This window comes from Elephantulus edwardii, unplaced genomic scaffold, assembly GCF_000299155.1.
Source record: "Elephantulus edwardii isolate Elephantulus edwardi_28Jun2011 unplaced genomic scaffold, EleEdw1.0 scaffold00261, whole genome shotgun sequence".
Taxonomy (NCBI): Eukaryota; Metazoa; Chordata; class Mammalia; order Macroscelidea; family Macroscelididae; genus Elephantulus; species Elephantulus edwardii.
Window position 1 is genome coordinate 3,710,370 of NW_006400011.1, and position 24,510 is coordinate 3,734,879.

General features: G+C 39.4%; 3 pseudogenes; all 3 read left to right on the forward strand.

The window, feature by feature from the left end:
- The first annotated feature begins 3,457 nt into the window (after positions 1-3,457).
- On the forward strand, positions 3,458-4,722 carry LOC102866564 (annotated as a pseudogene).
- A 1,680-nt stretch (positions 4,723-6,402) lies between these two features.
- LOC102873071 lies at positions 6,403-7,185 on the forward strand (annotated as a pseudogene).
- A 363-nt stretch (positions 7,186-7,548) lies between these two features.
- Positions 7,549-7,831, forward strand: LOC102873479 (annotated as a pseudogene).
- The last annotated feature ends 16,679 nt before the right edge of the window (positions 7,832-24,510 follow it).

The following is a 24,510-nucleotide window of genomic DNA, read 5'->3' on the forward strand; positions in this document are numbered from 1 at the left end:
GCAGCCTTCGTTCTGGACTCCTTTCTTGACAATAATACCTAATCAGATATCCCTTTTAAACAGTTTTCTCACATCTCAGCTTTTAAACAACAGGGTGTGCGTAATCCACCAGGAACTTCTTTCTTGCTCTTTTCCAGGCATTAGGCTATATGTTTAGATTATTTTGCCTGGTTTTGGTCTTTATAAATTAAATGATAAATGCAGGCATTTATGTTTGACCCCTTTAATAAAACATTGCATCTGTGAGAGTCATCCAAAGTTTGGTGGGTTTTTTTTAACTATTTCTTTTCTGGTTGTGGGCCATTAAATCAGAACCAACTAGCACAGGAGAAAGTTCTCCCTCCTTCTCCAGCAGAGCACCTGGTGATCTGAACTGAATCCAAAGTTTTATCTATAGTTCTTTATTTTCATTGTTCTTTAGTATCCTAATGTGTGAATAAATGATTATTGACTCTACTCTATTTTTTTTTTTTTTACTCTACTCTTGATGGACATATAAATGGTTTCTGGTTTTGTTTGTCATGAATTGTTGTTAAGTGCCATAGAGTTTGACTCTGACCAGTGTTATTATTATTGTTTTATGACTATGACTACTTGGCATGATATGAACAATAAATCAAACCTTGCTCTTCTTGTACCATCCTCACAGTCTTTGCAATAATCAAGCCTGTTGTTGCAGTCACTGTGTCAGTCTATCTCATTGAGAGTCTTTCTCTCTGGTTTTCCAAGCATAATATTTTATTCCAAGGACTGCAACTTCCTAACAAGGTGTTCAAAGTTGCCTTGAAGAAGAAACCTGGTTGCAGATATGTTTGTTCTTTTGGAAATCCATGCTATCTTAAATGCTTTTTACCAACATCACAATTCAAAGGCATCAATTATTTTTTGGTCGTCCTTATTCCCTGTTCAAATTCCACACACATATTAAGCAACTGAAAATACCACCATGGCAGGGGGGAATAGCTGTAAAGTTTCACTAATAATTGGGATGTGGAGTGTATGAATTATAAATCTAGGAAACCTGGAAATTATAAAAAATGAAACGGAACACATAGATATTGACATCCGGTTAGAGTGTCAGCTATGTGTTGATTCTGGCTTAGTGGCAATGACTGAGTAATTATTATTCTCCTTGATAGATTGATTCAGCCAAAATCGAGTTTTTTTAGGTGTAAAGACAAGATCTGATGCTGGCAATCTGCCTCCAATAAGCATGCCAAACTGCCTCCTTAGAGCAAACAAGAAGCAAAATTGTTTTTGGACAGATTTGATGACAGGAATCTATGTTAAAGTTCTTTCCTATGCATTTGGGTCACAGATGACATTGGCCAGTCCTGGCATTTTCAACCAGTTCACCAGGTGCCATGGAGTGAATTAAAGCACATAATGATCCTACATAGAATAGAATGAAGTATTTCAAGGTCCTGCATGACCCTTGTGACTGCACAATTATTATTGTGCTTAGATCTATTGTTGCAAACACTGTTTTTATCCAGTCTCTTCATGCATAGCATTCTAAGTCCTCTTAGCTAATAGCAAGCAAAGTTACCTCCTTCACAGATTTTTAATGAGTCTTCGGCCCTTCCTGATGCTTTGTTCTTTATATAAGTCATGTGGCAAATTATTTCCTTAGTGTATTGATTGAATGAGTATGGTGGAAAGATATACAGCCTTACCACACACATCTTTTCTAATTTTAAATCACTTTGCTAATGAAATAACAGGATGAAAATAGTAATTGCTTTATCCCCAATCACATAGCTTTAGGCAGAAGTGAGAGTTGAATACAGGTCTTCCAGGACCCAAACCTTTGCTTTTTGATGTTATTGTTAGCTCCCGTTGGATTGATTCCAATTTGTGACTATGTGTGGAATGTAGGCTGGTGCCATGGGATTCTCAAGGCTTTCAGACACAAATAGCTTGTCTTCACAGGTATCTCTGTCTTGGTTCAGACAACCTTTCAGCTACCAGTGAAGTATTTACTTGTTTATACAATAAAACATTTCCAGAACCCCCACTAGGATGCATATAAGTCTCAGTTAGAGAGTAAGTTGGTTGCGTGACTTGGCTCTGGACAGCTTGTGGAGTGATGGATCTGTGAAAGTTACATGATAGTCCTCTGCTTAGAAAACAGTACTTTATGTAGGTGTTTGTCAAATCAATGCATGAAGAAATTAATGCAGACACCAAAGGAAAATGGGCACTGAAAGGACAGAGATGAGTTAAGGGGTCAAATAGAATCAAGAGTAAATGGGCCAAATGTATTTTGTGCAGAGGCCAAGGGGAAAAGTTATCATCTAAAGAACATTTGCTACCTTATCTCTCCCCGCCATCCAATTGCTCAGAGCTTTATGAGAAGTTGCTGATGATCACCTGCCATATGGGAAAACCGTCATGGATTACATATGGTGTATCCCAGATGGCACCTCTCTCTTGGCAACATGCTCAAGTGAATTGGCAGCAAATCTAGGAGTATCAAGTAGGGGAAAATAATCACATCATCTTAAAACCCATTAGCTCCTCTGCTCTCCCTTCCTTCCATTCAAACAGGAGCATCTTTTTAGAGAAGTTGGAGATTCACTCCATTCCAAGAGCTATTAGTTTTGTGCATGACAGAAGTATAATATGGAAAGACCCCGAACTTGTAGCAACTAGCCCACATCTTGGGAAGATACCCTGTGAGGTTGTTTCAGCCCAAGGCAGCATCCGTGAGCCTCCACTGAGGTATCATCTACTATCGTGGAGAGGGTGAGGCATTGGGGATCATGGGTAAGATGCTTCTTGTGCTTTTATAAAGAAAGGGCCTCGCTTATAAGTTCCTGACATAGTATAAGCATCCAATAATTATCTGTCAGATAGCTAAAGAAGTAAATAACTGAATAACAGCATCCTATAGTCTATTTTCTCAATCTTCCATTGAGTAATTTCCAGTTGCTGTTCAGTTGACTTTTGCTCATGGCCAACTGGCACAACTCAACCTAACACAATTCTACCCATGTCAGAGTTGAACTGTCCTCCACAGAGTTTTCATCAGCTGATTATTTTTTTTAATAGATCTCCAGGTATTTCTTTTACTATACTTTTGAGTGGACTTGAATCTACAACAGTATGATTATCAGGCAAGCACATTAACCTTTTGCACCACCTAGGAATTATTTGTTTAACATACAGCTGAGTTATTGATACTATAAGAATTTTATACCATGAAGTGCTAAGTAGTATAGACATTTATGCCACAGAAATAGAAATAGAAATCAATATATGAAAATTATGCACTTATATCATACAACTGAAATAATCCCAGTATTCTTCAAAGGATGAATGGTTAAACAAACTGTTGTACATCCAACCAAATATACTACTTAGCATAGAATGGAATCAAACGGTTGGGCTGAGGTTCCCGTGTTGCTGTGTGGGCTCGAGGCCTTGATTCCGGAACAGCAGCTACATGTGAAAGATGGGCAAGGAAGCCAAAGATGACAAAAAGCCAACAACTAAATTTGAACTTGAGTGAGAAACTGAACTTCGCTTTGAGTTGGAAGCATCTCAGTCGGTTCAGTTGGAGCTGCTGGCCGGTATGGCAGAAATATTTTGCACAGAATTGACCCCCCAAAAAGAAATTCACCTTTGATGCAGGTGCCAAGGTGGCCGTTTTTCCTTGTCATGGCTGTTCTGTGTGGCTGAGTGGCCTCACTGAAGTGGCTTATGCTTCCAAGGACACCCCAATGCTACTTGACCTCAACACTCACACAGTCTTGGAGCAGATGTGGAGGCAAGCGGAGAAGATCGAGTGCCCTGGGTGATGGCAGTGGGCCCCACTGATGTGGGCAAGTCCACTGTGTGCCTCTTACTGATCAACTATGCAGTGTGCTTGGGCACCCATCCCACTTACATGGAAATGGATGTGGCCAAGGTTCTGTGTCCATCCCTGGTACCCTCTACATTGAACGTCCAGCAGATGTTGAAGAGGGCTTCTCTATCCAGGCTCATCTGGTCTATCATCTAGGCTCCACAACTCCTGGCACCAACATCAAGCTTTATAATAAGATTGCATCTTGTCTGGCAGATGTGTCCCACCAGAGGTGTGAGGTGAGCCAAAGGACCTCTCTGAGTGGCTGCGTCATTTACACCTGTGGCTGGGTTAAGGGCTCTGGTTGCCAGGTTCTGGTGCATACAGCATCAGCTTTTGAGCTAGTTGTTGTTGTGGTTCTGGATCAAGAACTGCTGTACAGTGAATTGAAATGGGACTTACCTCACTTTGTATGGACTGTACTCCTTCCTAAATCATGGGGTGTAGTTGAGTGCTCCAAGGACTTTCGGTGAGAATGTAGGGATGAACACATCCGTGAGTATTTTTATGGATTCCGAGGCTGTTTCTACCCCCATACCTTCAATGTCAAGTTTTCAGATGTGAAAATCTACAAAGCTGGAGCACCCACTATTCCAGATTCCTGTTTGCCTCTGGGCATGTCTCAGGAGGACAATCAGCTTGAGCTCATACCTGTCACTCCAGGACGAGATATGGTGCATCATGTGCTGAGTGTTAGCCCTGCTGAGGGCTAGCCCTGCTGAGGGCATGGAAGAGAACCTATGAGAGACGAGCTTTGGCAGCTTATTGTGGTGACCAGTGCAGACCTGGAGCATCAAGTGTTTCCAGCCCCCCGCCCGCTGCCTAAGAACTTCCTTCTCGCCATGGATATCCAATTCATGGATCTTAAATAGAGATCTTTGGACCATCACCAAAAGGCAGACAGGCAGAGATATGAGACTGTTGTGGCCAGACTTTCTACCCTATCCTAGACAGAAAAAAGTCATAATGGTAACTCATAATAAAACTCATAGTGGTAACCTGACTAATCTTGAGCCAAAAAGAAAACCGTCACCTGAGATGCCAGTTTGAGTACTCCAAGACCATGGAAAGCCACATTTCTTTCACTGTGCTATTATTATGGGGACTAATTTTTATGAGGGATAATTGTTCTAAACTTGCTTTATAGTTGGAATACAGTGTTTGCTATTAATCCAAGGTGAAAGTGCAAATCGGGATGGCTCCAGTAAAGGTTGAACTTAGAGAAAAAGATATTTTCATAAATACTCTTGTCATATCACAGTAGTTAGTATAATTTTAAATGTTTTCTCCCCTAAGTGGTACAGTGCGGGATTGGAATGGTTTGTTAAAAATTTCTTAGAAGAAGGCCAGGAACCCACCTGTGAACACACAGGTGAGTGTTTAGATTCTTCCTTTGTGTTAAAATTTAGATGCTAAATTCCTGCTAGGTTTACTGTGGGGAATTTAAAGCTGGTGATGAAACTTCAGATGAGCTTTCAGATCATTTTCAAGAGCTGGCTCATTTGCACTTAATTCCAGCGATTTTTCTGGTTGTTTATTTGTTTAAAATTCCACTATTTGTCAGAGAATCATTTGAGCCTTTTGGCGGTAAGAAGCTGAGAACACTCATTATCTTTGGGTTCTTGGAAGAGATTGGTGTTCCTAGTTTGGACTGGGGTTATTTAACAAGTGTCATTCGAGTACCCGCTATTAGTCGGGAAGCATTCTGCATCAGTAATAAGAGACAGAGTTGTGTATGAGTTGTATATAGAACAAGTAAACCTAGAAGATAGTGCTGTAGCCATCCACAGCCATTGAGGCAGTGTTGATCCTAACACTGAGGGACGGAAGAATGGCTCTATCTAGTTTCCATCAACATTTTAGGGAAGCAGGCTGCTACATCTTTCTCCTGTAATGTAGTTGGTGGGTTTGAACCAAAGACCTTTGGATTAGCAGCTCAGTGCTTAATCTACTCTACCACTCAGGCTCCCAAGTGCTAAATAGAGACTTGGGTAATGAAGAGAATGACAGAAATGTTACTTTAGATTGAATGGCCTGGAAAGTACTTTCTCAGCTAAGACTTGAAATACTGTGCCAAGTTTGGAGCAAAAATTGCGTAGTGGAGCAGTCAGCCCTAGTGGTGCAATACTGTTAAGGGAAAAAAGGGCTTGATGTGTTTAGAAAAGAGAAAAAACGGGTGGGTTACAATGTAGTAAACCAAGCAGGAAGCGGTACATGATGTAAGGCTTTGGGGAAGCCAAGTGAAGAATTTGCTTTTTTTTTTTTTCCTTTTCCTGAGAGTAGTGGGGAAACCATAGGAGGTTGGAATGGTTATGAAGAGAAAAGATATTATCTAATTTACATTTTTAAAAGATTATTGAAGCTCCTACAGTGGATTATAGAGGCTAGAGCAGAAAGAGTGGAACATTTGCTTGTGGTCTTTATGTGGAAATTAAGTCAAGAACGGCAAATTAAAGAGGAGCAGTGTCAGTTTTCGTTTCATGCAATGTATGAAGTATGAATCTTGGAAAATCTGACCTTACCAAATTTGATTTGTGTTATTAGTGTTCAAGATGTCATTTATAGTTGGAGAAACGGCGGCTTCTGGGGAGAGCGGGGCTTCAGGCGGCAGAGGCGGCACAGAGGATGCGTTTATGACCTTCTACAGTGAGGTGAAGCAAATAGAAAAGAGAGATTCGGTTTTAACATCCAAAAATCAGATGGAGAGATTGACCCGTCCTGGTTCCTCCTACTTCAACTTGAACCCCTTTGAGGTTCTTCAGATAGATCCTGAAGTGACAGATGAGGAAATAAAAAAGAGATTTCGGCAGTTCTCTATCTTGGTGCATCCTGACAAACATCAAGATGATGCTGACCGAGCACAAAAGGCCTTTGGAGCTGTGGACAAAGCTTACAAGTTGCTACTGGATCCGGAACAAAAGAAGAGGGCCCTGGATGTAATTCAGGCAGGAAAAGAATACGTGGAACACACTGTAAAAGAGCGAAAAAAGCCATTAAAGGAGGAAGGGAAACCTACAAACGTGGAAGAAGATGATCCTGAGCTGTTCAAACAGGCAGTACACAAACAGACCATGAAGCTCTTTGCTGAACTGGAAATGAAAAGAGAAGAAAGAGAAGCCAAAGAGATGCATGAAAGGAAGCGACAAAGGGAAGAAGAGATTGAAGCCCGAGAAAAAGCCAAATAAGAGAGGGAGTGGCAGAAAAACTTTGAGGAAAGTCGAAATGGTTGTGTGGATAGCTGGCGAAATTTCCAAGCAAACACAAAAGGCAAGAAAGAGAAGAAAAATCGAACTTTCCTGAGACCACCAAAAGTAAAAATGGAGCAGCGTGAGTGACAGAACCTTCCTCCAACTGTCTCCCTCCGCTCCTGCTTTGAAGGACTCATTCTTTCTCCCACCTCTACCCCAACATAGAGTAGTATTTGCTTTTAGTCCATTTTGTTTCAATACAGTTTAATATCAAATCAGAGTAAATTTTTTTTTTTGTACATTGAAACAAGGGACTCTGTTTTAAAAAAGAAAAGACAGGTGCGTAGCGGAAGTGACGACAGGCGTCGCGGAAGTCCCTCCAGCCGCGGTGTTGGGCTGGGTGAGGAAGATAGACGCATTTGCAAACCCTGGAGCCAGATCCTCCCTGCCCGAGGTCGCTGCTTTGCAGAGGCCCTGGGGTAAAGCCACCGTCACCGTGTCTGACCAGCTTCAACTGAGGACTTAGGGGACAAGAAAAAAGGAGAATACATCAAACTCAAAGTCATTGGACAGGATAGCAGTGAGATTCACTTCAAGGTGAAAATGACAACACTTCTCAAGAAACTCAAAGAATCAGACTGTCAGAGACAGGGGGTTCCAACGAATTCACTCAGGTTTCTTTCTGAAGGTCAGAGAATTGCTGAATAATCACACTCGAGAAGAACTGGGAATGGAGGAAGAAGATGTGATTGAAGTTTATCAGAAACAAACAGGGAGTCATTCAACAGTTTAGATAATCTTTTCATTTTTTTTCTTTTCCCTTAATCCTTTTTTATTTTTAAAAATAGTTCTTTTGTAATGTGGTGTTCAAAACAATTGAAAACTGGCACCTATCTTTAAAACATCTGGTATTTTGAATTCTAGTGTTCATTATTCATTATTGTTTGTTTTAATTGTGCTGATTTTTGGTGAACAAACCTCCTCCCCCTTGATATTGCCGTCTCTTCTTAAAAATTACTTGTGTGCACAGAGAGGTCACCTTTTCAGGACTGTGCATTTTCAGGCTTGTGGGGTAAATAAGATCAACCAATGCAAGTGTTCATAGTGACTTTCCATTTGGCCCTGAAGTTCTAATACATGACTGTTTCACTCCTGGACTATGATTTTCAGTGGGAGATGGAAGTTTTTCAGAGAACTGAACTGTGGAAAAATGACCTTTCCTTACCTTGAAGCTGTTTATGTGAGGGTCTGGACCAAAAGAAGAGGAATATTAGATTGGAGTCATGATGACATATAGTGAGAGTAATAACTAACTCCAGAGATGGCTTCACTGAAGAGACATTAAAATTCTTGTCAGAAGATCCCAGAAAAATTATAAATTCCATTGGCAGTTAATTATTCATGCAGAAGTATATACATCAGAACACTCCTCTCTTTTGATTTTATTTGTATTTTTTGGCCTGGGATATGGGTTTTAAATGGACATTGTATCAGTTTCATTAAAATAAACAAAATATTTGTAAAAACCATAAAAAAAAAATAAAAGACCTTCCCCACTCCCCACCCTACAAGCAACCAGGATAGGAAGTTGCCACCTTGGTGCACCTTCTGTTCCCACAGCCTCTAACTTAATGTTTTGTACTTCACTGGAATGGTGATGGTTAGAAACTTTGTGTATAGTTTATGGAAATCATTCAATGAAACATGTCGCTTAAAAAAAAAAAAGACGTCATTTATACTTGGACAGCCTCAAAATTCAGGTGGCCTATATTCAAGGATATTTTTGGCTCCTTTTTTTCAGTTTGAACATGGATTTGCCCATAAGCAATTGGTGGTCTATTTTATATGGGTCAACTTTGGAACAGATTTCTTGTTAGAGGCCATTAAAACAAAAAAGAAAAGAAAAGTTTAGTATAAATGTCAGAGGGTTCTGAAACTTGGTCTTGACACAAAGTAGTTAAAAGAAATCAAAAGTTGGCTCACAATGACAAATTATTATTATAGTAAAATGTTAGAAAACCAAAAGGAAGAGCAAATGGGCATTTCTCAAGCTGAATGAGCTGAAGAAAAATTTGAAACGTGAGCATGAAATACTGAAGGATTCTGATGGTTCAGGAAGCCACAGAAGTTTGAAGGAATAGTGCTATTGTACCATAAAGTATTGCTCACTCACTGTTAAGCAATAAGCAAATAAACTTACTAACAGAATAAACTGTTTAGGAAGTAGCATATAATCAAGAACTAAGATATTGAAGGGAGAGGTTCAAGGTGCCATGAAAGCTTGGGCAAAAACTAGAGCAGGAATTGACGACATTGGCATGTTTCAACAAATGGATGTCACAATGCACTGCTCATTTGTCCATGCCAAGAGGTTTGAAAGAAGAAAGGAAAAAAAAGAGGTTTGAAAGCAGCCTAGTCGGCCACCTGGGAGAGACCCTTCCTTGTGCCTGCTCCAGAAAACGTGACCCAGTAGAATGGAAATTGCCAAACAAGATCACTGACAGCACCTGCAAGTAAAAAACTTTGCTGTGAAAAAGCAAAGATGAGATTATTTCAGTCTCCTGGACGTTTATTTCATATTGGGATTAAGAATGGGAAAGTATAATGTTCCTCTGGCAACAAATGGGCAGAAATCCCAAGATGCTCATGAGGCGCATACTAATTACAAACACCTGGTACATGCAGGTAGACTCTGAATGGGATTAAACAGCGAAAGTTGTTAAGTACCTAAATAACAGTTTTGGTACCTCAAACATTCACTGTTGTTGAGACTCTGATGCCTTTGCTACTTACTTTTCCTTTGGAATATATGATGTTGTTGGAGAGGAAAAAAAGATTTAACAATTCTCTCTTTTTCCAGGGTTGTTCATCAGTCTTCTTATTGATCCGCAGAATTTATTTCTTTGGGACACAGAGTTTGAGAACCTGGGTGGTATCACAGCAGCATCAGGTCCCAGATCAGCTTAAGTGTCCTGAAGGCCTGTGGGCCCACATCCTCACAGAAAGCATCCCTTTTCCCTGAGGCCATTCAGGATTATGTGCCAGGCAGGCTGACGTGTTCAGGGCCTCTCAGCCAGGAGCGTTGCTTTAAGGGTCACCCCTGATCTGTGCTGCACCTTGCCTTAGAGTTCTCTGCTAGGAGCACGATCCCCACACCACTGCACTCTTCGAGGAACCCTCCTGTGTCTTGGCCTTACAGAGGCATGACACCAGTTCCCACATAGCTCTGGCATTCCTAGGACTCTCCTTCTCTGGGCAGGCTTGCCGTGCTTCTGAGCACTTAAAGAAGTACAAAATCATGCTTGGTAGAAGGTCAGAGGAAGACCTTCAACCAAATGGATTGACAGACTTGTTACAACAGGTTCAAGCATAGAAACTATTGTGAAGATGGAACAGATCTGGGGATTGTTTAGTTCTGTTGTACATAGTGTTGCTTTGAGTCAAGGCCAAGTCAACAGTACTTAGTAACACTGTTAGTGGAAGCTGTTTATGGGTATTGTCTTCAGCAATAACCACTGGTAGATTTAGTTGCCATTCTTGCAGTTGCTGTCAATTTTTTAGTATCGTGGCTTCAGGGTTCCTTTAAATATGGTTTGAGTTACCAGAGGAGAATTGAATGTTGATTTGGAAGAATGGCTATCAGTGTTGAGTTTGTGGAATAAAGTCTTGGGATGGTATATAATCCTATTAAATGAGTTGTAAACTTGGGGAATGGCTCAGGGTAGCGTTCAGAGTGCTGTATGGGTCAGTATGAGTCACAGACAACTCAATAGCACATAACCACCACAAACGTGGGGAATCGGGACCATAGTCTTGGGGACGTCAAGGTCAGTTGGCACAATAGCCTACAGAGAAAATGTTCTGCATCTGTTAGAACAGCAAGGACAGTGTGGGGCTGGCCAGGCTTGACCTTTTTTAACTCTACAAGGGGGAACTGCACCATCATCGGCACCCACAAATCCAGTTCCTGTGAAGTCAGACATGACACCCATACTCCTGCACCATTTCCCCCTAATTCCAACTGCTCGACTGGGTGTGAAATCCATTGCAATGGCCACACAGATTTGTGATTATGGGGTTTATCAGGGATGTTAACAGAGGTTGGAAACAGGATAATTTCTTAGGATAGCTTCTAAAGCTTGCTCCCAGGCCCTGTGGCTTTAGGCCAGTTTACAAAGCTCTCTTAGTTCTGTAAATTAAGGTGTCTCCTTCATAGTCCTCCAGCAAGCTTGGCCAAAGGCCCCTGCTATTGTTCCTTGGAGTAGCAGTCCCAGGTCAGCTCTATCGCACATCGGGTCTCTGGTTCTCAGCTGCTTTCCTGTAGACCTTGATCTGAGTGGTGCTGGAATCTCCGGTCTAAGAGGACATGCGTGCTTCATTCTCTGTTGCTGTGTTCTTGTTAGTTTTCACATTCCATCTCTTTTGTGCCACTGAACCTGCTCAATTTAAACTTGGTGAAATGGCAAAACTAGCCAATTCTCTGTTGGGTTTCTGCCCAGCCAGGTGGCACAGACAAGGGTCTAGGAAAGCCATTTTGAGCAGCACTGCCACATTTTACTCTGTTGATCAGTGGTGGATCTTAAAAGCTCATGTGTAGCCATCTGAGGCGCAACTATTGGTCTCTTCCTCATCAGGAGCAGAGTCCAAAGGACAAACTTCATCCTCATGACCTGAAGACCAGAACTATATGGTACATGGTTAACACTAACCTTTCTGAAAGGGTTATACAAGGAGCTCCTGAATAGAGTGAGAGAAAGAAATGGGGCAAAATTAAAAATCATCCAAGAGACCAGGATTTCTGGCCAGAGAGAGAAAAGAAACCCCCAAGACTATGATCCTCAGTCTCCTTTCTGGCCTGAAACTGGACTAACCCGTACGTATGGTTCAACTGTCAGCCCAGCAATATAGAGGTTTATAAGTACCTCCCTGCCCCCGGAGGTACTCTCAGAGTAAAAGGTAGCATTTGTCTTAAAAGCAGAAATTTGGGAATGGGAAAACTGGAGGAAATGGGATGAGTGATGCTTCTTTGAGGGGGATTTCAACCTCTTAGGAAATGTGTGTGCACTCTTGAATCTAAAACGGTTTTGCTCTGTAAGCTTTCAAAGCAAAGTAAAAAAGTTGTTTTTAAAAAGAAAACCAATTTGTAATGTAACCTTTCATCAAAAATGTTTGAATTGTTGAATGGAAAACAAATCTGTAAACCTTCCCACAATTCACAATAAAAAGTTAACTATTAAAAAGACAAAAACAAAAAAAGAAAGAAAGGAATCAGAAAGGAATCAAAGACTAATGCACCTCAAAAAATGGATTCATCTTCAGGGAATTATGCTTTGTGTATGTGTCAGAACAAAGAAAAAACTCCTGGTACATATTTGTTGCATGAATTCTTTTTATGAAAGCAATTCTTCTAAAAAGGGAGACGTGGAACATGGCTTTAGGGGATACCAAATTAGGCAAACAACAAAGTAAATTTTCTTCCAACAAGGCTAATTATAGAGGTCTTCTATACATATACTGTAAAGCTGGAGGAAAAAAACCCAACTAGACTTAGCATTTGATTATCTTGGTATTTGGATATTTCAGCCTAGTGGGTAAGGAGCTGAGCGGCCAATCCAATGGCCAATTATTCAAATCTTCCAGTTGCTCCAAGGGAGAAAACTAGGAAATATTCTCTCATGTGACTTACAGCCTCTGAAAAAAAAATGCTGCAGGGTCTGCTATGGTTAGTTAGTTCTGATCTGATGGTCCATAACAACATTGCTGGCTGCATCAGAGTTCATTCAAGTTGTGAAATGTCCTCTTGAAGGAAAAAGCCCATATGAGTTTCTGCTCAGATGCTTTGCAGGAAGCTCATAGCTAGAAAAAAAGCATAGATGTGATATTTGGTGTGAAAATGTCACCATTATTTTGTCCATTTCCATCCATTTGACAAATATTTATTGAATGTCTGTGAAATGCCAGGCATTGTTTTGTTCCTAGAGTAACTGATTCAGTAAAACCAGATTGGATGTCTTGATTATTTTTTGTTGTTTTATGGATGTTTACCATAGGTTATGTGATACTTATCCAAGGAGTGTGATATTGTGCTTTTGTTGATTAAGAGAGATTGGGTTAGCAAGAGAGAGTACATGGGGTGAGCAACTGATGAGCAAAGCAGGAAGAGGCCTAGATTTTTAGGCTGCGTCTTGTGTTGAGTCATGAGTTGCCCTCTTGGACACTGGTGTCCACAAGAACAGACCAAATTACCAGGAAAAGGAAGCAATTGGGAAAGAATGGTTGAGCCATCTAGGAAAAAAAGAATCAAGAGGAAAGATTTTCCTGTTATTGTTCAATGCCATTGAGTCAACTTCTACTCTCAGTGACCCTTTGAACAATAGATCTGAACCTTGCCCTGTCTGTGCCATCTCAGCATCCGTGACATGCTCAAACCAATGTTGCAGTCACTTTGCCAGTCCATCTCACTGAGGGTTTTCCCATCTTTCTCTGACTTCTTCCTTACCCGCCATGATACGTTTTTCAATGACTGGCTCATCCTGAAAATATGCTCCAGTTATGTAAGGTGAGGTGAAGTTTCATCATCTTTGCTTAAAGGAAGAGGAGGTCAGTTAGGACCACAGAACTTCAAGTAGGACAGCCCTGTTTGGATGAGAGCCTAAGGTATCTGAGTGTGATTGCATCAGGATGGGGAAAGGCTAAGTGTTCTCACCACTTGGTCTGGTTCTCTCCTTTTTTCCAGAAGTATCCTTGTGTTCTCTTGGAATGACTGCCTCTTGGTCTGGGCTCCACATGAGCAGAATGAAATATTCTGGAATTTCCATTCCTCACAACAGTATACATTTCTTATTGTGATTCATGTAAAAAAGATACAAACCAACAACAACAACAATACGAACACAACACAGGTATTTGACTTTTTGGTATTCTTTGCTTTCAGCCAAGGCACATCTGATGTCAGAAATTATGACTCTCATTCTTTGTCTTCTCCTAAATCAATCTTGAATTTCTGGTAGTTTTCTGCTGTTGTATTGTTATAACTAATTTGGAATTCTCATCTACATACTATAACTTGTGGTTAGTATGATACTGTTGTTAGATACTATGATAGTGACCTCTGCCCATTTTGGCAATCACCACATCAATACACCTCATTGAGGGCAATTACTAAGTTCTTCATTCTGTTGTATTACTTTTCTTTGGAATGGGCACAAAATGGCTCTATTCTAGTTAATTGGCCAGGGTCTTCCAAATTTCTTGTATAGAGAAACAGGTACTTCCAACACTTCATCCATTTCTTAAAATATCTCAGTATATTATTAGTTCCTGGAACCTTGTTTTATGATAATATCTTCAGTGAAACTTTGATTCTTGATCATGTGCTACTTCTGGAAAAGGTTTGACAGATAATACTCATTCTTTATAATATAAAGACTCTGCTGATTTCTTACAATTTTAAAAATCTGTAACTAGTTGTGATGAGTTTTGGCCTTCTTGCAATTTCTTTTATTGCTCCCTGAGTCATTCAACATTTCTATCATGTTGTTGTTTTTATATCAAGTTGACTAGGATTTTATAGTGACCTTATTAGCAACAGCTTGGAACTCTCTTCTAATCTGCACTGTTCTCACGATCTTTGTTACTCCCATCATCCTATCAATCCATCTCACTGAGGCTTGTCCTCTCCTTCACTGATCCTTCACCTATCCAAGCATGATGTCTCTCTCCAACGACTGGTTCCTGAAAATAAGGCCAAAGTAAGCGAGAGAAGTTTCACTATCCTTGCCTCTGAGGAGCATTCTGATTGTACTTCCAACAAGACAAATTTATTTCTTCATTTGTCATTCTATGGCATAGTCAGGATTCTTCACTATTACCACAATCAATGGCATCAGTTCTTTGGTCTTCCTTATTTATTATCCAACTTTCAGATGCATAGGAAGGAATTGAAAAGAGCACAGCTTTTTGACCAGGCAACCTTCATGTACAAAGTGACATCCTTAGTCTTTAGAACTTTGGATAGATCCTTGACAGCAGACCTTCCCTGACAAACCTGCCTTTTGATTTCTTGATTGCTACTGCCATACGTTTTAATTGTAGATTCAAGTAAAATGAATTGTTTAAAACTCCAGTTTTTTTCTCCATCTATCATTATCATGGTCCAGTGGTGAGAATTTTTGTTTTCTTGGTGTTAATATGTAACCCATATTGAAGGCTGTGGTCTTTGATAGTCTGCTCCAAGACTCCTTCACTTTCTCCAAGCAAGATTGTGCTATCTGCATAACACAGACTATTGATGAATCTTTTTGCTACATTTTTCTTCATATACTCCAGCTTCTCAAATTATTTGTTCAGCATAGAGATTGAATAGGTATGGAGAAAGTACACAACTCTAATGCACACTTTCCAGATTTTTAACCATGTAGCTCCCTTGTTGTTTTGACAAGTACTTTTTGGTTTGTGTATAGGTTTCACATGAGCACAATCAGCTGTTCTGGGACTCCCATTTGTCTCAATGTTAGCAATAATATTATTCACACAGCTAATAAAATACAAGTATACATGGGTTTCTGATATTCTCTACTTTCAGCCAAGATCCCTTTGGTATCAGCAATGGCCTCCCTCCCACATGCCACAGCCTTTTCTGGATCTAGCTTGACTTTCTGACAGTTCCCTGTAAATGTACTGTTCCAAAACAGTTTTCAGCAAAATTTTTCCTCCATGTAATATTAATGGTATTGTTTGATCATTTCCACATTCTGTTGGATCTTCTTTTTTCCTTTTGGATCATCTTTCTTGGGAATAGGAGCAAATATTGATCTCTCCCTGTTGGTATAGTCAAAGAGCATGGCCCTGGTTGCACTTGTTTGATGAAATATGTCGCTGGGTATCCCATAAATTTCTGGGGCTTGGTTTTTTTTGCCACTGCCTTCAGAGTAGCTTGAACTTCTTCCAGAATTGTTGATTCTTGTTCATGTGTTACTTCCTGAAACAGTTCGGTGTTGACCAATTCTTTTTGTTAGTTATCTATATTACTATGCATCCTTTCCATTTTCCTTGCACGCCTCCTACAGTCAAGATTCTGCCCATAGGATACTTCAGTATTGCAACTTGAGGCTTGAATTTATTCTTCAGTTCTTTTAGCTTGATAAATGCAGAGCACATTCTTTCCTTTTCATTTTCTAACTCCAGCTCTGTACATGCTTTTTTACAATACTTTGCTTTGCATTTTGAATCTGCCTTTTGAAATCTGCTTATGTCTCTTTGGCATTTCCTCCATTTATTTTGGTCTCTCTCCATTCTAGAGCAAGCGTTAGCATCTCTTCTGACAGCTATTTTGGCATTTTCTTTATTTCCTGCCTTTTCAATGAATGACCTTTTGTTCTTTTCAAGGATGAAGTTAATGATATCATCCCACAACCCATCTGATCATCTTTAATCATTAGTGTTTAGTGCATCAAATCTGTTCTTCAGATGGTTTTCTAATTCAGTTGGGATACACTCAATGTTGTATTTGGTTTCTCAGGAACTTGTTTTCATTGCTTTCTCTTCAATTTGAAGTTGCATAGAAGTAGTTGATGATCTGTTCCATAGTCAGCCATTAGCCTGGTTTTGGCTCCTTCTCCATGGATTCTTTCCACAGGTGTAGTATATTTTCTTTTAAAAGAAAAGTATTTGCAATGAATAAATCACCAATTGTACAGAATTCAATATAGAATCTTATTTTTTTATTATTTTTTATACTGGTTACATACTAATTTCATTAAGTCCAATCTTATTTTTATTTCCAAGTTCAAATGTTTCAGCTATCGGTCAGTCCTTCTTTATTTCCAACCTTTACATACCAGCCACTGAATTTTTTTAATTATTATTAATTTTTGTGTGTGTGCCATCAAATCAGATCTGACTGGTACAGAAGGAGATTGCTCCTCCTTCTCCAGCAGAGCATCTGGTTTATTCGAACCACTCACCTCTGGGATTGCTGTGCAGCTTCTTGTCACTAACTAGGCCACCAGAGTTTGCCTAGCCACTAATTTTTATTAAGACATCTTGGTTGTATGTTTGCTCCTTTGCAGACTGCAAAAGTAGTTAGAACTTCTCAATTTCTTCATCTTTGGCTTTAGTGATTGGTACATAGGTTGTTTTTTAAAAAATGGCTTTCTTTTAGGCAGGGGTACAATTCTTTCTTCCTAAAAGTGGATACTGGAGGAGAAAACATACCAAAATCTTTTTTGTGGGGAGCTCTGGTGGCTTAGTGGCAAGAAGCTGCATTTGCAATCCCAGAGGTACACGGTTTGATTCCACCAGATGCTCTGTTGGAGAAGGCGGGGCAATCACCTTCTGTACCAGTCAGATCTGATTTGCTGGTACACATAAAAAATAAAAAAACTCTTATTATTATTTTATTATAGTTGTGACAATGATGTAATGCACTTTATAATGATACTTGGCCAACACAATACAGATTAAAGGGAAAGAAGGAAGGGCTCAGAATTTAATCTGACAGAAAAGGAGTTGACAAGCCAAGAGGCTGATTCTATCAAGGTCATTACAGATAAAAGCAAAAGCAAACATGGAAGAGATGTTTAGTTATATACACAGCCAACTAAGTTCAGGAAACTTAGCCAGAGGGGAAGAGTGAAATGGTGTGTACCAGAAGCCAAGTAGGTAAGTGACCAAATCCAGAAATCACAAAGTTGAGACCAAAACAAGATGCTCTTATAACAAGAGTTAAATCTGGATCCCAGTTAGACCAGGATTGGAGAAGGAAGTGATAGTAAAGTGGTTTGTAAGAAGGCATTAAGGAGGGACATCTATGTGTTAGAAGCAAAAGAAGAGCTTGAAGACAAATGGAGTTATGTCTGATGGCATGTCTCCTGTGCTCACAGACTGCTTAGGCCAAAGGTATTCTCAGTGGAACAACTGAGTTCATAAGTGTGGATGAGTAAACTGGTTCCTGACATGTTCACTTGAACTACTTGTTCTGTTCTCAGACCCAGTTAATGCCTACACTTCTCCGCCCATTGTTTGCACCTGCTGAAAGGCAGAACCCTGTTACCTGTTTCCTGTCAGTCAAAGAGCCAGAAACGCCAGTCAAAGAGCCAGTCCAAGGCCAGGAAGAGTTCATTAGAAGCCAAATTTACCAAAAGGAATCCTAATACTTAGCTGTCAGCAAAATGAACATGCCTAAGCCCAGGTAAACCATAGATACCTAGATATGGAAAGATTTATAGGCATTAAAGTGTGAATCAGGAAGGTAGAAGGCAGGATAAAAGATACACAGCTCCAGCCTTAAGCAAAAGACCTCTCAACACTATCGCTGTCTTTCTCAGTGACTTGTGGTTTTAACTCCATCCCTTCCTCTCAATGAGGAATACTCTTGTCTCTACCATCCAACATTCCAATTATCCTCTCTGTCTTTGGACACCCTGGGTGTGGAAAATGCTTAATATGTGCAGCTTCTAATTGAATCCTTGGCAATTTGCTACCTTGGGATGAAAACCTTGGGAAGAAAAGTCTTGTGAACTACATTCTAAAACCACTATATGGCACAGCTATACTCTGATCAGCTTAAACTTGACTCATAATTGGCTTCGCGCAGCTGGATTTTGGTCTCCATCTTAATTATGACGTGCTATCTTACTCATCATATGGTAAGTGTCATGTATATTTAGCTTAATGGCAGTAGATTTGGCCAGTATAATGTATTGTTTGATTTCTTGACGACTTCTTCCATGAGCATTGGTTGTGAATCCAAGTAAAAGAAAATCATTGACAACTTCAAACTTTCTCCATTCATGATGATGTTTTCTACTGGTTCAGATGTGGGAATTTTTTGTTTCTTATATTGAGATGTAATCCATGCTGAAGGTTAAAGGCTTTGACCTTTAGTCAATTCTTCAAGTCCTCTTCATTCTTTTCATGTAATGTATGTCTATGACAAATTGTTGATTGGTTTTCCTCCAATGCTTATAATCCGGTTTTCACACATTATTCACTGTGTTGGAGAAAGTGCAATCAGAATGCCCCTTATGGGTTAGGAGGATGATACTTTGTCTTATATAATTTGGACATGTTATCAGGAGGGACCAACCTCTAGAAAAGTACATCTTGCTTGAAACAGTACAGGGTCAATGAAAGTGAGGAAGACCTTCAGTGATGGACTGAAGGTCTTCCTCAGTGACCACAAGAATAATTTTAAGCCTTAAGAGATGTCATTTACAGAGAACAGCCTATTTGATACAGTGTATGAATTTTTTCATGAGTCTCTAACTTACTTGCTTACTCATTACTCTTGACAATTGACATTATATATAGTTGACAGTCCTTATAAATTTAGTTTTGATCTCAAGATTCCAGTTTAGTTTATATATATGCCTCTTATGCATTTCGTTCATCTTATTTTTCTTTTTAAACATCAGGATGGTATATTCTCAAATAACAAGGCAAACATCATTACACCAACCTCATGCTTTTCATATTTAAAAGCAATGAGGATTTTTGTCCAATTGCTCTTGTAATAATGTTCTCTCAGGACTTTTCAAGAACTGAACAATAGGAAATCATTACTGTAGGTGAGTTGAGAAAATGGAAACTAGAAGTGGTGTCCTCCATTCTATTGTGGGTGTGTGGTTGTTTGTAAAGCAATGAACTTAAAATTTATGTCAGATTGGAATAGAATTGGATTTCAAGGAAATTGAGTTAGAATGAAATTGGATTTGGATCCCAACTGTGTCTGCTACAGACCAGCGGACAGAATGTGGACAAATCGCTTAATTAAGTAAAGCTTGTGCTTTCACATCTGTAAAAATGGAACTAAAATTATTCTTGGACTTGGAACTCTCCCACACAGCAATCACAGGTCATTTGGGTACCAGCACAGCACAAAGTCAGAGACTAAAAAAAAAAAGAAATCCAAGAAGATTTGAACACACAGAGAGTTAATATATTTTTATGTCCAGATATTTTGTAAATGCAAGCTATACACATGGCTTTCGTCTGATGGTAGGCACAAGAATCAGGTAGATTATATCTGTGGAAGGGATCAATAGTTGGAGAAGTTCACAAAACAACTATAAGATATCATCTCACCCCAGTCAGAATAGCAAAACTTAACAGACCAGCAAGCAACAAATACTGGCAAAGTTGTGGAGAAACTGGAACACTTATTCACTGTTGGTAGAAGTGTAAAATGGTGCAACCACTGTGGAAGGCGGTATGGCGCTTTCTCAAAGGGTTGCAAATAGAGATGCCATTTGACTCAGCAATTCCACTACTGGGAATATACCCCAAAGAGACCATAATTGACATCCAAGCGGATATATGCACACCCATGTTTATCTTGGCTTTGTTCACAATAGCAAGGAGTTGGAAACAACCTAAGTGCCCATCAACAAACAAATGGATAGAGAAACTGTGATATATTCACACAATGTAATACTATGCTGCATTGAAAAACAAGGAACTCATGCAATATTATTCAAAATGGGTGACCCTGGAGGACATTATGCTGAGTGAAGTATCTCAGTCACAAAAGGACAGATACTGCATGGTGCCACTGTTGTAAAACAGGACTGACCTCAGGGTTGGGGGGGGAGACTGAGAAAGATGGGTTTAATAATGTATACTGCATTGAAACAGATGAGGAAGAAAATTGTTTTAAAGGGATATATGATTAGGTATTTTTGTCATGACGGGAGTCCAGAGCAAAGGCTGCATAGTGGAATGGACCTGGGGGAGGGATTGTAAAACATTGAAAGAATTTTTCTTTTACTTTTCCAAGAGGATAGTGTACTAGCAGGGAGGGTTGGGAGGGGAGAAAAGTGCAACCGTGAATGAATGGAAATCCAAAGTCTCTGTAAATTTTCTTTGAAATTAATAATTAATTTAAAAAACACACACCGCACAATAACCAAATACACATGGGTGTAAATAAAAAAAAATAGTTGGAGAAGTACAATATCAGCAATGAAAACAAGGCTTAGTGCTGATTGCGGAACAGACTGTCAACTATTCATATACAAGTTCAAATTAAAGCTAAAGAAGGTTGAATCAAATCCACAGGAATAAAAATTTTATCTTAAATCTATCTCACCTGAGTTAATAAACCAACTCAGGAACAGGTTTGATACCTTGAACACTAGTGAATGAAGACCAGATGAGCTATGGGAGGATATCAAGAATATCATCCATGAAGAATGTAAAAGGTCATTACAAAAATGCAGGAGGAAGAAAATACCAAAATGGATGTCAGAAGAGACTGTGAATATTGCACTAGAATGCCAAGAGGTCAAAACAAAGGGAAAAAATATCAAGAAGGTAAGGAGCTGATTACAAAATTTCAAAGGGGACCTTGGAGAGATAAAGCAAAGTATTACAATGAAGTGTGCAAGGGGCTAAAGTCAGAAAATAAAAAAAAAGATTGAGCTTTCTTAGCGTTTCTTAAGCTAAAGGAACTAAAGAAAAAAATTTAAACTGTGAGTTGCAATAGTGAAGGATGCTACAAGCAGAATATTGAATGATTCAGAAAGCATTAAAAAAGATGGAAGGAGTATACAGACTCACTGTTCCAAAAGAACTGGTTGACACAGAAAAATTTCAAGAGACAATAGTGATGAAGGAGGAAGTTAAGGATGCTCTGAAGGACATGTCAAAAAAATAAAGCCCCAGGAATTGAAGGAATACTAATTAACATATTTCTGCAAATAGATGCTGCCCGGGACATTCTCATCAGATTGTGCTAAGAAATCTGGAGGACAACTACCTGGCCAACTGAATGGAAGAGATCCAAATTTATTTCTGTTCCCCAAAAAGGTGATCTGCCAGAATGTGGAAATTCTCAAACTATATAACTAATATCACACACAAACAAAATCCTGCTTAAGATTTTCCCCAAACAACTGCAACAGTACGTTGACAGAGAACTACCAGAAATATAAGCTGGGTTTAGAAGAGGTCGTGGCACTAGGTACACTATTGTCAATGTCAGATAGATCTTGAGAGAAAGCAGAGTACCAGAGGAATATCTATCTGTGTTTCATTGACTGTGCAAAGACATTTGATTGTGTGTATCACAATAAATTGTGGCTAACTCAGAGAAGAATGAGAATCCTAGAACACTTGATTGTGTTCATGCCAACTCTATACTCGGACCAGGAGACAATTGTCAGAACAGAAGAAGGAAACACTGTATGGTTCAAAATCAGGAAAAGAGTACATCAAGGATGTGTCTTGTTTCCATGCCTTTTCAATCTATATGAAGAACAGATCATTCAGGAGACTGGGCTTTATGAGGAAAAATATGGCATAAAAATTGGAGGAAGACTCATCAACAACCTACATTTTGCAGATGACACAACCTTGTTTACTGAAACTGAGGAGGACTTAAAACACTTGCTCTAGAAGGTCAAGAACTGTAATCTTCAATATGGATTGAAGCTCAACATCAAGAAGACAAAGATTCTCACTACTTGACCAATTAGTAACATCATGATAGATGGAGGAGAGGTTAAGGTTGTTAACAGTTATAGCTTGCTCATCTCCACAGTCAACACTCTTGACACTGGCAGTCAGGAAATAAAAAGTTGAATTGCACTGGGAAAATCTACTGTCAGGGACTTCTTCAGATTACTGAGAAGCAACAATATCATTCTAGAGACTAAGGTGCACCTGATCTAGGCCATGGTATTTGCAATTACTTGCTATTCAATGACTAAGGCTGATGGAAAAATCAATGCCTTTGAGTTATGGTGCTGGAAAAGAGTCTTGAACAACCATGGATCACCAAGAAAACAAATAGATCTATCTTGGAGAAGACAAAACCAAGTTTCTCCTTGGAGTCTAGGCTTTTGAAGCTTCATCTCACATATTTTGGGTACTTGGCCAGTAGGGACCAGTCCTTGGAGAAAGATATTATGCTTGAAAGGGATACCCTGGCTGAGATAGATGGGAGTAGGTGTGTCAAAGTCAGTGAGACTGGCTCAGGATAGGGCAGGCTTCAGAGCTGTTGTACTAAGGGTCACTATTAGTCACAGGTGACTTGATGGCACACAACAACAACAACAATGACCTTCTTTCAGCTCCACTATTGCCCATATATTATAAGTAATATAACCAAAGGAACAGAAAGATGAAATTTCTGTATTACACTTATCGTAAGTCATGTGTTATCATTTATTTATCCATCCAGTGACTGTCTATTGAACTCCTGTGATGTATGCTAGACACTAGGGAATAGTATAATAGTACAAGGAATCTATATGGTTCTTTGCTTTGACTAAACATGTAATGTTATTGGGCAACAGAAAATAAACATGCCAATGAAAGTAATTTCGAAACCTAGGGAGCACTTAGTTTTTATTATGGAAGAAGGAACATTTCAGAAAAGGAGGGTGAAATGATGTACAGCTTGTAGGATTTAATCAATGCCACTCTGTGAAAATGTAAAAATTGTAGAGTGGTGTGTATTCAGTGTATGCTCTAAATAGAAAAAAAATTAATTGAAAAAGTAATTCCAGATTCTAAAGTTATCTAAAGTAAGGAGCAGAAAGCAGTGGTCAAGAGTAATAAAGGGAGTTAGTAAAGATGTCCTGAAAGTATAGCGTTTAATATCTCTGGATGGCTTAACTGTGAGTACTGACAGGGAAGCATAATAGATAGCACAGATTCTGGTAGAAGCAGTGGCATGTGATTTGCTGAGATATGGAAGCCTAGGAAAGAAGTCATTCTAGAAAAAAAGCATGTCAAGTGGGTAGTTGTATATTTGAATCTGAAGTCCAAAATAGAGTTCACCACAGAGGATATAAATTTGAGGATAGGCTGTTCAAAGCCAAAAACAAAGAAGCCTGCAATGTCAAATCCAATAGATGGCAATCCTCCATTGGGATTTCAAGGCTGTAAATCTTTACAGATTTTTTCTATCTTCCTCCTATGGAGTGATTGTCCAAACTTATAGCTCTGGGAGTGGAGACAGCATTGAGGAAGAGAAGACATTGACCTTGATGTCTGTCATTTGAGAGAAGATGGGGGGAAGGGGTTAAAAAGGAAGGAGAAGAGGGGAAAAAATGAACTCTTTTACATTCCATAGTTCACAACACTATAAGATATGGATCTTGACTTGAATCTTGGTGCTTGACTCTGTTGATGTTAAGTGCTGTAGAATGAGCTCAAACTCATACTGAACATATGTACAATCAAATGACACATGCCTGAACCGGGACTATCCCGAAATGGTTCTTTTCTAGAGTTCTTTGTTGAATAGTTGCTCAGCAGCAGTTACTTCTTTTGACTTCCTGACTGTCACTTTCTCCCTCTTATGATTAAGTTGGAATTGACTCATAGTTAACTCTCCAGTGGATTTTCAGAGATTGTAAATGGCAAGGGAGGAGATTGCCCATCCTTTCTCCCAAGGAGAAGCTGGTGAACTCGAACCACCTATCTTTAGTTTGGCAGCACAAGTTCTTACCACCAGAACCACAA